Consider the following 18,746-nt stretch of genomic DNA (forward strand, 5'->3'; position numbering starts at 1 on the left):
TGTACACACAGATCTCCACTAATGCGTTAATGTACACACAGATCTCCACTAATGCGTTAATGTACACACAGATCTCCACTAATGCGTTAATGCACACACAGATCTCCACTAATGCATTAATGTACACACAGATCTCCACTAACGCATTAATGTACACACAGATCTTCACTAACGCATTAATGTACACAGATCTCCACTAACGCATTAATGCACACACAGATCTTCACTAACGCATTAATGCACACACAGATCTCCACTAACGCATTAATGCACACACAGATCTTCACTAACGCATTAATGCACACACAGATCTCCACTAACGCATTAATGCACACACAGATCTCCACTAACGCATTAATGCACACACAGATCTCCACTAACGCATTAATGCACACACAGATCTCCACTAACGCATTAATGCACACACAGATCTCCACTAACGCATTAATGCACACACAGATCTCCACTAACGCATTAATGCACACACAGATCTTCACTAACGCATTAATGTACACAGATCTCCACTAACGCATTAATGCACACACAGATCTTCACTAACGCATTAATGCACACACAGATCTCCACTAACGCATTAATGCACACACAGATCTCCACTAACGCATTAATGCACACACAGATCTCCACTAACGCATTAATGCACACACAGATCTCCACTAACGCATTAATGCACACACAGATCTCCACTAACGCATTAATGCACACACAGATCTCCACTAACGCATTAATGCACACACAGATCTCCACTAACGCATTAATGCACACACAGATCTCCACTAACGCATTAATGCACACACAGATCTCCACTAAGGCATTAATGCACACACAGATCTCCACTAATGCATTAATGTACACACAGCATAGCATTTTGGACTAACTGTAGCTTGTTTATTGAGGATGCAGGACAACCAGCTAATAAAGCATTACAGTAATCTAGTCTCGAGGTCATGAATGCATGAACTAGCTTTTCTGCATCAGAAACTGATAAGATATTACGTAGCTTAGCAATGTTTCTAAGGTGGAAAAAGGCTGTTTTTGTAACATATGAAATATGATTTTCAAAAGACAGGTTACAGTCGAGTATAACACCCAGGTCTTTTAATGTAGAGGATAAAGTAACAGGACATCCTACGATGTTAAAGTTGTATTGTAAGAGGTTTTGTGGGCGGTTTTTTGAACCGATAAGTATTACCTCTGTCTTGTCTGGATTTAATAAAAGAAAATTACGCGTCATCCAATCTTTTATATCTTTAACACACTCTGTCAATTTGGATAATTTAGCGTTTTCATCCGGCCGTGATGAAATATAGATTTGAGTGTCATCAGCATAACAATGGAAACTAAATCCATGTTTCCTTATAATATTTCCAAGTGGCATCATATATATTGAGAATAATAGAGGGCCCAACACAGATCCCTGCGGCACTCCATAGTTTACTGAAGTTATGATCGATTTTTCTCCATTCAAATAGACAAAATGGTAGCGGTCTGATAAGTATGATCTAAACCAGCTTAATGCTTGTCCTTGAACACCAGTATCATTTTGTAGTTGATCTAAGAGTATTGTATGATCTATAGTATCGAACGCAGCACTAAGATCAAGTAAAACTAGTATTGAGATACAGCCTTGGTCAGAAGCTAAAAGTAAATAATTTGTGATTTTAACGAGCGCAGTTTCAGTGCTATGATGCGGTCTGAATCCAGACTGAAACTTTTCATAGATGTCATTTTCTTGCAAGAAAGAGCCCAGTTGGGCGGACACAACTTTTTCTAGTATTTTAGACATAAATGGAAGATTTGAAATGGGTCTATAATTTGCTAGATTATTATGATCTAATTGTGGTTTCTTAATGAGAGAGTTAATAATATTGAGGAGAGGCTCTTCCACTACAGGTAACACTTCTTTCAGTAGTTTAGTTGGTATAGGATCTAATAAACATGTTGTTGTTTTAGATGAAATGATAAATTTATTTAACTCTTTTTGTTCTATAGTTGTAAAGCACTGTAATTGTTCTTGCGGGGTGATAATTGAGGCTGAATTATAAGGCGCGATTGAAGATTGAACGTTTACAATTGTGGTTCTGATGTTTTCTATTTTCTCAGTGAAGAAGTTCATGAAATCATTACTACTAAACTGTAACGGTATATTTTGTTCGGGTGACGTCTATTTATTTGTTAGTCTAGCCACGGTGTTAAATAAAAACCTTGGATTATTTTGGTTATTTTCTATTAGTTTGCGGAGGTGCTCAGCCCTGGCTGCTTTTAGGGCCTTTTTATAACGTGACATACTGTCTTTCCATGCGATTCTAAAGACCTCTAAATTAGTTTGTTTCCATTTACGCTCTAAATTACGGTTCCCTTTCAAGGGAACTCGCGTTGCGTCGAGTTTGACGCTATGGGAACGCTTTGCGTGATGACGTCTTGAAGCACATGTAAAATCAGTCCAATGGTGTAGCGGGACGTCAGAGGCGGGTGACGTCACGTACCAGGAAGCTATAAAAGCCGGCCTGAAGCAGGAAACAACAGCTTTCTGAGTCTTCAGTAGCGCTCTGTGTTGAAATCTGTCTGTCTTATTTGGTGTTGTCTGATATATATATATTATTCAGTATGGCGAGCAAGCAGCAGTTTAGAGTGTGTGTCCATCCCTGCCCGCGTTATTTAACGGGAGGTGACACACACACTCTTTGTGTTGTTTGTTTGGGAGAGGAGCATGCCCAGTCAGCACTCGAGGGTGGTGACTGTGAGCATTGCTGTGCGCTTCCTTTGCGTACGCTCCGATCCCGCTTGGCTCGGTTCAATCCCGACCACGTTCCCCAGGGCTTTGGTCCCGCCGCTGCCGAGGCACGGCGTCGATCTCAGACCTGGGGTTCGCAGATGGATCTGTCAGTGGATGTTGAGACGGGCTCTGCCTTATCTCAGCATCCTTCTGATAGATCCAGTGCCTCTCATCAGGGTGTGGAAGCACGCGCTGCGGTTTCTTCCCCCCCGGTGGAGGCACCAGTACTGCAATTGTCCAGCTCTGAGGAGCTGGACGTTGTTAGTATTGAAGCTGAGTCTGAGGATTCGCCACCTCAGTCTCACGCTTTTGAGGAATTGCTCGATGTTGTCACTAGAGCAGTTCACAGATTATCTATTGAGTGGCCAGAGGATAGGCAGGACGTTCGTTCGAAAAGCAAGCTCGACGAACGCTTCCTGCCATCTCGTACACAGCCTCAGCGAAGAAGCCTTCCGTTTTTTCCCGATCTCCACACCGAGGTGTCGAGATCGTGGGGAAAACCGGTTTCATACAGAGTGTATGCACCACAAACATCCCACTATTCTTCCATTCATAAATATAAAGAATATGGTTATGGGGAGATGCCGAAGGTGGAGGAGACGCTTGCGAGCTATCTCTCTCCAGCAACGGCATCTTCCCTGAAAGCTCCTTCACTTCCCTCTAAGCCAGTAAAATACACATCATCTCTGGTTCATAAATCGTATGCAGCCGCTGGTCAAGCTGCAGCGTGTCTGCATACGATGTCTATTATGCAAGCCTATCAGGCAGAATTATTGGGGGATTTAGAGGAGGGCGGGGGAATTGGTCCTGACACAGTGGCTGAACTTCGCAGAGCCACAGATCTGTCTCTCAGGGCCACCAAGGAGACCGCTAAATCAATCGGGCGGTCTATGGCAGCCCTGGTGGCCACTGAGAGGCATCTGTGGCTCAATCTGAGCGATATAAAAGAGAAAGAAAAGCACGTTCTCTTAGATGCTCCGGTTTCCACTGTTGGTTTATTTGGTGATGCAGTAAACAGTGCGGTAGCTAAATCTCAGGAAGCTGCTAAACAGGCAGCTGCATTGCAAAAGCTTCTCCCCCGCCGTTCATTCTATGAGGCTGCTGAGCGGGAGCAGCCTCACTCCTCTAAAAAGAGCGCTGAACACCGTGCCACTCAAAAACAGAGTGTGTCCTCTCGTGCTCCCCCACAAAAATCTCGGGGACACGGAGGGCGCGCTCAAACCCAGCAGTCTTCGAGGGGTAGAACGGATCTGCGGACCGTTATTACCGCCAAGAAGGCTGCTGGGAAAAAATCCTGACGTCCGAGGGCTCAGGATTAATGAGGGTAGTCCCCCCCGAAGCAGAGCGGTTAACACCTCTTTTTACGGTGCCCGTCTCTCTTCGGTACCCTCAGGGGACCGTTCTGCCAACCCTGCCGCCTCAGGTGTTACAGGGCGCAGCGGTCTCCGGCGAGCACATATCTCAAGGACCACCCGGAAACGTAGTGGCCTCGGGATGCCCGCCCCCTCCGAGGAGGGTGTTAGAGCAGTCTGTTCGGTCGCTCCCTGCCGGTGCGCCGTTACAGGGCGTCGAATTGACTGCTCAACAACAACAAAATCCAGAAACCAGTCTCGAGAGGCTGGTACCTCTAGTAGAATCTTTGACAGCGTGGAAGCTACTGTCAAATGTTTCTCGTTGGGTCCTGCAGACCGTGGAAAAAGGGTATCTGATTCAGTTCGGGAAACGCCCACCTCGGTTTATGGGGGTTCTGCCCACTGTGGTGGCCCCCGAGCAGGTTCTGGTTATGGAACAGGAAGTAAACACTCTGTTAGAGAAAGGGGCCATAGAATATGTACCTCCCTCCGACAGGGAAACCGGGTTTTACAGCCGGTACTTCATAGTTCCAAAAAAGGACGGGGGATTGCGTCCCATTTTGGATCTTCGAGTTCTGAACGAGTCAGTCATGCAGCTCAAGTTCAAAATGTTGACATTGAGACAGATCGTGCCACAGATCAGGTCCGAGGACTGGTTTGTCACGATAGATCTCAAGGACGCATATTTCCATGTTTCCATCCGTCCTTGTCATTGGAAGTTCCTGAGGTTTGCTTTCGGGGGCAAAGCATACCAATATCGTGTTCTTCCATTCGGCCTAGCTTTATCACCCCGCACTTTCACGAAATGCATGGATGCAGCTCTGGCGCCTCTGCGCCTTCAGGGGATTCGCATCTTGAACTACATCGACGATTGGTTGATTTTAGCTCAGTCGCATCAGTTGGCGGTTCAACATCGAGATGTTGTTCTCGCCCACATGAAAGAGCTGGGGTTACGGCTGAACGCCAAGAAGAGTGTGCTTTCTCCACTCCAGAGAACCACTTTCCTAGGCGTGGTTTGGGACTCAGTGTCGATGCAGGCGCGCCTGTCACCGCCACGTATAGAGTCCATCCTTGCAGCTGTGAAAAGTGTAAAGCTAGGCCAGCTACTCACTGTCAAACAGTTCCAGAGACTGTTGGGTCTCATGGCAGCAGCTTCCAACGTGATACCTTTTGGACTGCTGCACATGAGGCCCCTGCAGTGGTGGCTCAGGACCAGGGGGTTTTCCCCGAGGGGCAACCCATTTCGCACAATCAAGGTCACGCGGCGATGCCTACGTGCCTTGGTTATGTGGAAGAAACCTTGGTTCCTGTCCCAGGGCCCAGTGTTGGGAGCTTCTTGTCGTCGCAGACTGCTAACGACGGATGCTTCCCTCACGGGTTGGGGAGCGATCCTGGAGGGTCGCTCAGCTCAAGGTCTGTGGGAAGACCATCATCGTTCCTGGCATATCAATCGCCTAGAGATGTTAGCTGTCTTCCGGGCTCTGAGGAGCTTTGTCACAGACCTCAGGGGACACCATGTGTTAGTGCATACGGACAACACGTCGGTAGTCGCCTATATCAACCACCAAGGGGGTTTGCGCTCGCGCCCATTATCAAATCTGGCACGCCATATCCTCTTGTGGTCCCAGGGGAAGTTGCTGTCACTCAGAGCAGCCTACATCCCCGGGGTTCAGAATATAGGAGCAGACACTCTGTCGAGGCAGGGGCCGAGGCCCGGGGAATGGAGGCTCCACCCCGAGGTGGTGGAGCTGATATGGAGGGAGTACGGCCAAGCACAAGTGGATCTGTTTGCGTCTCGAGAGACGTCTCACTGTCCACTCTGGTTCTCCCTCACGCATCCAGCTCCTCTCGGACTGGATGCTATGGTACAGGCGTGGCCGAGGCTTCGTCTGTACGCCTTTCCCCCAGTTGCTCTGCTCCCGGGAGTTCTGGAGAGGGTTCGCAGGGACCGGGTTTGCCTGCTTCTTATAGCCCCGCGCTGGCCGGGCAGAGTATGGTTTCCCGACCTTGTGTCCCTCCTCGACGGGCCTCCTCTGGAGCTACCTGTCAGGAGGGACCTTCTGTCCCAAGCAGGGGGTTCAATACTTCACCCCCGCCCAGAACTGTGGAACCTGTGGGCTTGGCCTCTGAGGGGGCCCAGCTCATAGAGTCAGGTCTCTCAACTGAGGTTGTTGAGACCATTCTGCAGTCCAGAGCTCCCTCCACGAGGAAACTTTATGCCCTGAAGTGGAGAGTATTCACTTCTTGGTGTAGTGACCGTCGGCTGGACCCAGTCCACTGCCCAATTGGTACAGTGCTGGAGTTCCTGCAGGACCGGTTCACTGCAGGTCTGACCCCGTCCACTTTAAAGGTCTATGTGGCGGCCATAGGTGCTTACCACATTCCTTTGGGTGGAATGTCTGTGGGGAAGGACCCTCTGGTATCTCGTTTCCTTCGTGGCACTTGGAGGCTGAGGCCTGCAGTCCGCTCTAGGGTGCCGCCATGGGACTTGTCCATTGCTCTACAAGGCCTGTCCCTGGCCCCCTTTGAGCCCATTGAGGAGGTTTCGGAAAAGTTTCTGACTTTGAAAGCTATTTTCCTTCTTGCCATTTCTTCTCTTAAGAGAATTGGGGATATTCAAGCATTGTCGGTTGCTCCTTCCTGCTTAGAGTTTGCTCCGGGTATGGTGAAAGCTTTTCTCCATCCCAGACCGGGTTATGTCCCCAAGGTCCCCACTAATGTGGCCAGACCTATTATTCTGCAGGCCTTCTGTCCTCCTCCCTTCCAGAATGCGGACCAGGAGGCTAATAATTTGCTTTGCCCAGTTCGGGCGTTAGACGCCTACGTCCACAGAGCTGCCCTGTGGCGCAGAAGTGATCAGTTGTTTGTTTGCTTTGGCTCCCCTAACAAGGGAGGGCCGGTGTCTAAGCAAAGAATGAGCAAGTGGGTGGTCGAGGCTATCTCACTTGCTTATGAGGCGGCTGGGCAGCCTTCTCCTTTGGCTGTCCGGTCACACTCTACAAGGAGTATGGCGGCCTCTAAGGCCCTTATTTCAGGAGTTTCTCTACAGGATGTCTGTGATGCGGCAGGCTGGTCCTCACCGCACACTTTCGTCAGGTTCTACTCTCTGGATCTAGACTCTGCTCCAGGGTCTCATGTTTTGTCATCCTAGTGCTGCTCTTCATGATTTCACACAGGACAGACCTTTGTAGCTATGGAGGCGTTGGTATAGACGTTCCCATAGCGTCAAACTCGACGCAACGCGAGTTCCCTTGAAAGGGAACGCTCCGGTTACGACTGTAACCTCGGTTCCCTGAAGAGGGAACGAGCGTTGCGTCACCTTGCCATATCTCCTTCATGCCTGTCAGCACGACTTCAGACTTTACTAAGCTGTTGTTTCCTGCTTCAGGCCGGCTTTTATAGCTTCCTGGTACGTGACGTCACCCGCCTCTGACGTCCCGCTACACCATTGGACTGATTTTACATGTGCTTCAAGACGTCATCACGCAAAGCGTTCCCATAGCGTCAAACTCGACGCAACGCTCGTTCCCTCTTCAGGGAACCGAGGTTACAGTCGTAACCGGAGCGGTTTCTCTCTTTAGAACACGCGTAGTATTGTTGTACCATGGTGCTTTAATTTTCTCTCTGACCTTTTTTTATCTAATGGGTGCAACAATATCCAGTGTTCCAGAGAGAATGGTGCTCATAGTGCTAGTTAGTTCCTCTAATTCATCTGTTTGTTTGGGTTCAGGCAGCAGCTGAGACAGATTAGATAAGTAATTTGAGAAATTATCTATGGTGGATGGAAGGATTGTTCTGCCTGGTCGATAACGCGGCGCCGCATGACATATTACAGCAGTACGTAATATGCAAGTTACCATATAATGGTCAGTGACATCATCACTTTGTGGAATGATATCTATATCGGTTGGATCGGTTCCATATGATATAATTAAATCGAGTGTATGATTAAGACGATGAGTTGGTCCGGTGACGTTTTGCTTGACCCCAAAGGAATTTAATAAATCTGTAAACGCAGCCCCTAACGCATCATTCGGATTATCTACGTGTATGTTAAAATCTCCAACAATTAATGCTTTATCGACACTGATCAATAGATCTGAAAGAAAATCTGCAAACTCTTTTAGGAAATCAGTGTAAGGCCCAGGCAGTCTATATACGGTAGCCAAGGCTAGAGATAATAGGGATTTTTTTCTAACATCTAAGAGCGTAACATTTAGTACAAGTACTTCAAACGAAATAAACTTATAACCCGTTTTCTGAGTAACATTGAGAATATCTCTATAGATTGTTGCAACACCGCCGCCACGACCAATCAGACGGGGCTTATGCTTATAGGAGTATCCAGATGGAGTAGACTCATTTAGACCGAAATAATCATTTGGTTTAAGCCAGGTTTCAGTAAGGCAAAGTACATCGAAGCTATTATCTGTGACTATTTCATTTACAATAACTGCCTTAGGTGTGAGTGATCTAATGTTTAGAAGACCTAGCTTTAGAAATTGTTTTTGTTTACTAATAGCAACATTTTCTGTTTTAATAACAATTAGATTTTTCCTAGATCCTGCAGTAGATTTATTATTTGATCTCACTAAACGAGGAATAGACACAGTTTCTATGCAATGTTCTACACTAGTATTTATATCAGTTAAATTGGTGCAGCAGAGACTATGATTTGGACTTTTGGTAACTAGTCATCTAACGGTATTTAACATTTTGGAGATGTTATCCGACAGAAGATCCGATCCGAATCTGTTTGGGTGTAAGCCATCGGCACGGAAAAGCCTAGGACGCTCCCAAAACAGATTCCAATTATTTACAAAGAGCAGTTTCTGCTCATTGCACCATGACATTAACCATTCATTTAGCGCGAATAGTCTACTAAACTTTTCATGTCCTAGTCGGTACGTGGGAAGCGGTCCTGACACAATAATCGTTGTTTCGGGCGATGTGCTGCGTACCGTATCGATCAGATTCCTGAAGTCTTTCTTCAGAACCTCCGTCTGGCGCAGCCTGATGTCGTTCACTCCCGCGTGCAGGACCACAGTTCCGACGCACTCGTCACTGTTCAGAATCTCGGGAACGCGAGCGGCGATTTCAGAAACACGAGCACCAGGAAAGCAGTGACTGTGCACCTTACTTTTACCTAACGTAGCGTGTACGTGTCGAACGATGGAATCGGCGATGATCATAGCATCGCGTTCTGTTTCGCGAAGAGGGGAGAAGCGGTTTGGGAGGGTCGGAGAGAGTCTTGGTCTAGACCTGACTCGCGTCTTCCGCTGCGGAACCATCCAGGCTTCGTGGTGGCATGTTGGAGCCGGAGTGAACGAGACCATGGCTGATCGCGACCTCGGCGCTCGGGACCGATGCTGAGAAGCGCACGGAGTAGACGAGGTCGGAGTCAGCGGGTTAGTAACGTTAATCACTGATTTGTGTGCATCGGCGCGTGATGTTTCAAGAGCTAACCGCCGGTCTCTTAGCTTGGCTTGTCTCACTAAAAGGTCGTGGATCTGTTTCTCAACAGCTTCCAGCTCGGACTGCAATGCGTGCAGCTCAAATGTGTCCTCACCTGCACCAAAAGGTAGACTACTTATATATGATATATTGTATCTGATATATTCGCCATTTTAACAGATGGACAGTAAGTTAGCAACGACGCTACCAGTGATGCTATCAGTATTAATACTAATTTATGACTAAACTCTTGGATATAATCCGTCTTTTTAGTGGTACGGGTGTAGAGTAGACGCTCGATAGGCAAAAAAAAAATGTTTGTTTGTAAGTGAGTGTGGAGAAGACGCGTTCAGCCGTGATCCACGGACGTAACCTACAGGAGTATCCAGCGTTGGATCACTAATAGGCTTGAGACGAGTCTGCTCAACAGTCCGCGTTGTAACTATGAGGTTTGAGCAGTAGTGCTTCTCAGTGAGGAAAAGTGGAAAATGTTCGTAGTAAGTGAGTTTAAAGAGAAAATCAAGAATTATAAATCAAATCGATAGAGCTCCAAAGACAACAACGTGTTCAGACGCGACGCATGCGCAATAGCAATCGTTACATCATAAGAAGAATGGCGTCTACGCTAATATTAGTCTCTCTGTTTATATCGAGGTTTACCGCAGTCCGCCGGATCCAGGCCAGATCCAGATCTGATGAAGGATCTTCGCCTGGATGTGACGACAGCGCAGTCCTGAAGTGTCAACTAGGCTTTCCCCTGTGAAGGCCTCCCTCCCCTCCTTTTACCTCTCTACAGATAAAGCGTTGTCGGGATAATTCCGGTTCGCGTGGCTACGCGGAAGCGATACAAATTCTGTATTATTAATTTTAAGGCCAGACAAGTAGTTTGTTGAGGGTTGATTTTTAGGGAAGGACTACATGCCTGCGCACATATATTCAAACACACATACCTATAGACAGAACTCGTAATACGCATGTGCATGCCATCGGCGTTCTCACGGGTTCGCGTTTTTGAAGTTTGAGCAGAAAGAACTTAAAGGTGCCATAGAATGTGAAATTGAATTTATCTTGGCATAGTTAAATAACAAGAGTTCAGTACATGGACATGACATACAGTGAGTCTCAAACACCATAGTTTTCTCTTTCTTATTTAAATCTCGTTTTTGAAAAACACCCCTGAAAAACGGGCGAATCTCCACATAACACCAACTGTGACGAAACCGATGGGATCATTAATATGTACGCCTCTAAAAATTTGCATATGCCAGCCCATGCTCAGTGCCAGGCGAAACTGCACAGCCGAATCATCAGAAGTTCTGCAGGTGAAGAAACAAGCAGGAGGAGGATCATAGGGAAAATGGCAGATCTATCTATAATCTATCTATCTATAATCGGATACCGCTACAGTTTAATTCGAAGTTGTTTAGTTGCTCTGCCCATTTCACCACGGACTGTTACAACAATATCAAGCAGCCAGGCTTCTCTCGGCGTCTCAAACGGACGAAGGGGGCAATTTCAACTAACGTTATATTCCCGCAAGCGGCAAGTAGGGATTTTATTAACGATAATTTACATTGTTTTATCTAGATCCAGCGCGATATTGTTTTTTCCTCGAGAGACATCATGGCTTGCAAACGAGCGAACGAAGCATGGCAGTTGCTCAGTGTTTGGATGTACAAATGAACACAAAAATATTTTTTTGCTCCTTCATCCGAGCCTCTGGAGAACCAGTGGGTTATGTGAATTTCTGATGTGTAATTGTTCAAATTCAGACAGATAATCTTTCTCTCAAAGTCGTTCAACATTGTTTATGCATCAGTATATCGCGTTGCAGTGATAAGATCTTCATTCACGCGATCAACAGGCTGTCATCTGCTCAGTGCTCATCACTGAAACCTTTTATGTGATGGGAATAGATCTAAATACTTTAAAAAACTTCTCATGATTCGTTAATCCCGATAGCTGTAATAGTAAAAACATATAAAAGCTGTAATAGTAAAAGTTTTCCAGATAGCTCTACATGTAATGCCAGATATTTCATATGCAAGCATGTCAGCCAATCACAGCAGTGGGCAACAACACTGAAGTCTCACAGCAGACACGCCCCTTCAAACAGAGTGTTCAAATCAATGGATGAAATCAGGCTAGGAAATATGCCTTTTATTTCTAAATTATAACAAATTTTGATCTAAAAAAACATACTAACATTATAAGGGCACCCCAGGAAACATTATAAAATAATAAAATAATCCATTCTATGGCACCTTTAAGAGTTTTCTGTTAAAATGAAGATGACTTGACTTGACAAAAAAAAAAAAAAAAAAAAAGTTTACTGGCACAAACGAAGCACAAACGATTGAGTCTATTTTGGGTGAATATGGAGCAGGTCCTCTGCTGGTTACCTCATCAATTTTGCTACATTCATTGCAATCGCAAGTGTCTTAACTGAGTGTAAATGCAATTAAGAAAAATAACATTTAAATGATCATTTTGCTACAGTTTTTGCTTGAACATGCTAAACATATCTAATCATTTCTGTAGTACATTTTAATTGATCGTCATCAGTTTGAATGGAGATTTGGCGCCATCTGCTGGACACTCAATACACAACATCAGAACCGAGAAACTTAAAGCCTGAAACAATCATGTACTCTGAACTGTAATGAATTTATTACAGTTTTTTTCAATTGTTTACACGCAATTTTGAAAACCGGGTTCTTTTTTTCAAAACAGAATCACAATTATCCAAACACCACACTCAATTTGCATAATTCCTAGATTGTTTGCAAAATGACACACTTCAGTCAAAACATACACACTTCAGTCAAAACATATACACATATTTGTGAAAATGCTATTAGTTTTCATTTAACCAACACAGTCCTCAATGATCAAACACTATTGCAGCCAGTTACACACAGCTGTGATAAATATAAAACACATTTGTAAAAAAAACTAATTTTAGGAAATAGCATGTGCTAGATTTTTGGCCAGACATTGTTATGTAAGGGATAATTTAGATGACAAAAAAAAAAAAATAGTGACATACCCACAACATTCTTCATGATTAGTTTGAAATATAGGGAGAATGTACACAAATAGGCCTACTATAAACTTACAAAGCACTGCACAACACTGATGCTGCAGACTGAATATTTCAAGTATTTATTTCAATACTTACACAGTATTTCTTACCATAATCAGTTACAGTAATCAACCAACAATGAAATCAATGAAACAAATAAAATCTGTAGACAAATAAAAATTACTGCATGAAGTACATACACTTTGACTCTGAAGAAAAACTACTGTAAAAGCAACAAGAATACTGTAACTATTCATCATCTCTCCGTCTGGCTGGATCAGGCCATAAGATTTCATCCACATCACAGGCTATGTCTTCAATGGCATAAGTCCTTCCCTACCTCTTCCTCTACCTAGGCCTCTTCCTCTATCTCCTTCTTCTCCTCTTCCTCTACCTGGGCCTCTTCCTCTACCTCCTTCTCCTCTTCCTCTACCTAGGCCTCTTCCTCTACCTCCTTCTTCTCCTCTTTGAGCTCCCCCTCTCATTCTCACTCTTCTTCTTTTTCTTCTAGCTCCTTCCATCTTTGTTGAAGACAGGTGAACTCACCTGCTGCCTTTTATAGCACACCTGAGTGCTGCGTTTTCAAATTAGCACATGTGTGCTTCCACACCTGGTGGTTGTGTTTATCCAATTCGTTCATTAGTGTGGTCATTGGCAATCCGGGGCTTTGTAATGACAAGGAAGTAACCTCACAATCCTTAACTGTGTCTAAGGTGTGAAAATGTCTGTAGAGTTTTACAAATCACTGTGTGTAATGTTTTGCAAAAAGGGTGAAGCAGACATTGTGTGTAATGTTGTGCAAATCTGTGGAGGTGTTTTGCTCCTTGGAGTATAATTTTGCAAATTGTGTGGACATTTTTATTTTAGTGTGTAAACAATCGTAAAAAACTGTAATAGGATTGATCACAGGTTTGGAGGAGCTTTGCAGCACAAGCTGTTTGGAGAGAAGTGTCACTTCAGAAATATTTCCAGTATATGCTTGTTCATCAAGAAAATATGGAAGCATATGGGCAGCAATATTCAGTTTGAAATGTAATATGCAAAATGACAATGCAATGGTGGTGTAGTTTTGGTTTCACACACAGTTTCATCACGTCATCCTCCACTATATGAACACTGTTCATGTATTTACAGTTTTTCTGAATTCTACAACACTAAACCCCATTCTCTGAAGCCAAATTCTCAATAGTCTAAACCAATCTGTCGAATACATCGCTCTTTCTGTAAAACATTAAACAGTTAAAACACTGTTTGCAAATCTCATGCACTCTTTTTGCAAAACTCTAAACACATTCTCACTCACTGAAACACATTTCTCACTGTGATGCACGTTTCAAACCGCTAAACACAGGCAGGTGAAAGTTAAACACAACTACAACACAGTTGTCATCGTTTACACACAACGACTCAAAACTGCTCACACTTACTTCTAATGATGTGACCAATGTGGTCAAGGCTGGATCTGCAGAGACGACAGTGTCTGAGAGACTCAACATGAAGACGTGACGCTGTAACAGAATAAATCTCTCTCTCACTGACCTGGATTTTGAACTCTTCTGAGGGACTATATGAATGATCTGTAGTGTTTTTAATATTGACTCATGTGTGCGTGATCTGATGTGTGCGTGATCTGATGTGTGCATGATCTGATGTGTGTATGATCTGATGTGTGTATGATCTGAAAGCATTGTTTGATTTTAATCACAGATAAAATAGTTTTGAGCCTATTGTTTGATTTTGCCAGAAGAGTCAGAGATTCTCTGAATGTGGTTTGAAAATGTGGTTTTGTGTTTAATGTTTTGAGAATGTGAGTGATGGTTTCAAGAAATGTGTTTTAGCAATTATAAAACAGGTATATACTGGCAACACTGTTTAGATGTAGTTGTTTGTGCCAGCATTGCAGAAGAGTAGAGCCTGTGCTTCAGTCCAGGAGAAGATCTAGAAACAGTGATGATTTGCTGCATGTTGCTTTATTAAACAGGCGGTGACTGTGTAGTTGCTGGTCCAGAGGAAATCTCTTTATTTACAATAGTTTTTTAGTGGTCTCAAAAGAAATAAGTTCACGGTAATACTTTGCTCACATTATTAGTGATGATATAAGATCATAAATTTTAGTTAATTCATTTAAATGACAGTTGGTCAATTTAAGGCAGTCGGTTTCTGCAAGTGAAATTAGTTAACTCAGTTTAGTGTAGTTTTACAGTAACATACTGTAGATTACAGTAAAGAACTTCACAATTAAGAGTAACTTTTACTGTAAAAAAGCCTGGTAAGGTCTAACAGTGTGGGTATAAAGCACTAGTGAAACACCCCCAAATCTGAACACCCCAAAATGTGACAACTCTTCTAACTCTTCCGCCTGCAACACGGGCTCATTGGAAACAACATAGAAACCTGCATTTCTGTAAAGCTGCTTTGAAATGATATGTAACCTATTGTGAAAAGTGTTATACAAATGAAAATATTAATTAAATTGAATTGACTTGAAAGAGCAATTGCATTTTTGGTTACTGTAGAATTTCAAAGTTTTGGACCCAGTCTGACAATGCAGTTACGTATATTTTACCCCTGACATTTAACTCTCCTATCTAACACTATCTTTTCTGTGGAAGTTTGACGGATTCGGTCATTGTGAAAGTGAAACACTGAGACACTGCACACTGAGACTTCTGTATATAAACAGAGCGCTCAAGGTGTGAAATACAGTTTGTCTTTGAACCGTTTTTGAGCAGGTTTATAAAACGCAAACTCTGTATGAGAAACAATGCGTGTGACTCAGAAGTAAATCAGCGAGTTTTACTGATGATGCATCGATATTTCACTTTTGTATTGTCAGTACTAAAACTGTCAAATATTGCGTTGAGATGCGAGTCACTGTAAAGCGTAGATACTGTACATGATCTGTAGATAAAGGTCTAGTTTCTATGCCATAACCCATGGCTGGTGCTCAATAAACAATATTAATGCATGACGTGGAGACAGAACCCTTAGACAATAGAGATGAAGTTCATTGTGCGCGAGCCCTGGTGCTCAATCAAATCCTGCAGATTCACATTTATTCCGTTTCTCTTATTGTGCCAAAGGATTCAATGTTTAATATAACTCCATTGATGCTTATGCTCAATATTTAAGTGTCCTGTGATAAAAAAAAATATTTTTTTTAATAGAAAACGTGTCACTGTAGTTCATCATCTGCTCTACACCTGATCTGACCTTTATCATAATGAAAATAGATTAATCGCAATTTACGTCACAACTCACAAAAAATTTTGTGGCCTTGTGTTAACTCTCCGTTTACCTGTGTTATTGTTTCAAATTTTACATAAAAATGAAAAATACATATACTTTATGATGCATAAATGATTCTGTGGTTTAGTGGTTGCGCTTTACTGAAATGACTCTCTCTTCTCTGTCTCCGCTGAAGTGCACTGAGTAATATCTGTTTCTATCTGAGCAATGCACTGCAAGACGAGTTGATATGATCAGTTTCTACGGATCAGATCTTTCATAACTATTTCAATGAGATTTCAATATATTTGGCCATAAAGATAAAGATATTGCTCTTACAGTAATGAGAGCTAGTACACGGACTGCGATGTTTGTGGGATGTGCTTTACTGTGGGGAAAAATCACTATTTGCTCTGTTACCTGCAGATTACTGGTGAATAAAACCACATTTAACATTACATATGAATCTTTTCATTAATAAACAGGCATGCATTCAATGTTGTCTTCTCCTTCTTAAACGTATTGCGTTGTGATCGTATATAGGCCTATAAAACATTTAAAACATAGAGCAAGTATAATATATCAATGCTACAGTCTCTGCAACATTTGATGTAGAATCTACATGTTGTCACTTCTTCTTGAGTCTCTCCATCTTTGTCTGACTCCGGTTTGAACATTAAAGGCTAAAAGTTTTTGAAATGTTCAGTGCATGTCAGTGTGAGGTAAAAGGACATGAGCTCTTGAAGCTCCGCCCCCTGTGCCGGGAGCAGCAGCTCATTTGCATTTAAAGGGACAGACACAAAAGGGTGCGTTTTTGCTCACCCTCAACAAGTGACAATTTTAACATGTTATATAAAAATATCTGTGGAGTATTTTGAGCTAAAACTTCACACACACACACACTCTGGGGACATCAGAGACTTATTTTACATCTTGTGATAAGGGCATTATACCACCCCTTTAACTCTTTCCCCGCCATTGACGGAAATTTCCGGCTTTCCGTGTTTCCACTGGTAACGGTAGGGGGCGCTGTTACACATCTTCTGAAAGAGTAGAGAATCTCCTGATCAAAACACAGGAGAAGAAGATCCTAAAACGAGCGATATCATGTGCAATCATATGCATATGTAAAATAGCGCAATCATCAACATTAAACAGCATATAAATCAAAACTGTCTAATGTCACTGAATGAACTGTCGACCCAGGACGAGCTACAGGACTGTGAAGCTTCGAGGAGTTGATGGACTCGATCTACTCATCTGTGTTTTGATCATCACTGTGAATGTATGTTTTATTAGACAAAACAGGACTTTCTCAGTTTTTGCTCAAAATGTTGTTTTTATAAAACTTAATAAAACACAGAAAGACACATATACACTGCAGCAACAGCAACGTTAGTTTTAGAGACATTTTTTTTTTTGCAGAGCAGAGAGAAAAACAAAATGCGGTTTCTCAGAAACCTTGATGCAGATTTAACATTAAGAAACATTATTTACAACATATGAAATAAAGCACAATGTTACAATACAATACAAACAATGTTACAATACAATACAAATTTCCACAATAGTTTGACACAACATGTTTTGATCACCATTAGAAGTTATAGCAGAACTTAAAGTTATAAAAAGTAATTTCTATATCTCCTTTCCAGACTCACTATTATCAGGGCCGGATTTTCCTCATATTGTGACATTGGCAAAAGCAAGTTTTGGATGAAGATTATTGTATTATTGTAGCTGTAGACATGTGGGCGCTCGTTATTTTCTACTTCTGTTGTTTGGTTTTTTTTTTTGGTTTTTTGGTTTTTTTGGTCAGAATCTCACATTATAATGAAGTGATACACACAGGCTATTTTGGCTGTGACTCGACAACAAATGCAAGACGCTCTTCTCTGCTCCTCAAACACATAAAAGATGACCCTTTATATACTGTATAAAGCATTTCTTAAGTAAAGAAAGCGCTGTATTTATTCAGAGACCCAGTTCTTTATTCACCCTTGCATCGTAAATAAGCAGAGACACTTCAGTAATGGAGTTATGAGATTCGCCCACAAGCTCTTTCTAATACTTCTCTTTAATACTTCTCTTTGGTTAAATGTTAGAAAAACCCACAGACAGATGTAACGGATGACCATAGACATGATTTATGTTAAAAATGGCGATATCTTATGTTTCATTCATTTATAAAGTAAGTGTCTTACATAATTTTAGCATTAGAGTGAAATAATAATAATAATTAATATATATAATTTCTCCTCATTGTAATTACTAATGCATAAATCCGGCCCTGACTATAATAGAGGAGAACGAATGTGCCAACACAAAGTTTGGGGTGCTTTGATCAAAATAAATTAAAATAAGTCCGGTTACCAGATGTTTTACAATGGCTGCCGTTGTCTCCAGCCACAGCAGTCGGATACGTTGTTTTACGTGAAGACGTTTTTTACATTTAAAACAGCACGCGTCGGGGTATCCTTCGATAGTTTTATCACGGATGCTGATAAAAAAGTATACATTTGCAAGTATTTTGAAAAAGAGGGAATACGTCTCGACCTCGAAAATATTGAGCACAACCCTGCTCAGAGGGCCATTAACAAGCTACTGCTGAATAGTTTTTGGGGGCGATTCTTGATGAGGGAGGATCTACCAATAGTTCTTTATTCACCCTTGCATTGTAAATAAGCAGAGACACTCCGACTGTTCGTGGCACTGCAGTGATGGAGTTATGAGATTCGCCCACAAAGGCTGGAAACTTTATAAGGAATGAATGACAGATGTTTTCTAGCAAGAGGAAGGAAGAGAATAACAAAGTTTTGATATTACATGAAGG

Source organism: Abramis brama (genome assembly GCF_963993115.1).
Source record: "Abramis brama genome assembly, chromosome: 1".
In the NCBI taxonomy this organism is placed as follows: domain Eukaryota; kingdom Metazoa; phylum Chordata; class Actinopteri; order Cypriniformes; family Leuciscidae; genus Abramis; species Abramis brama.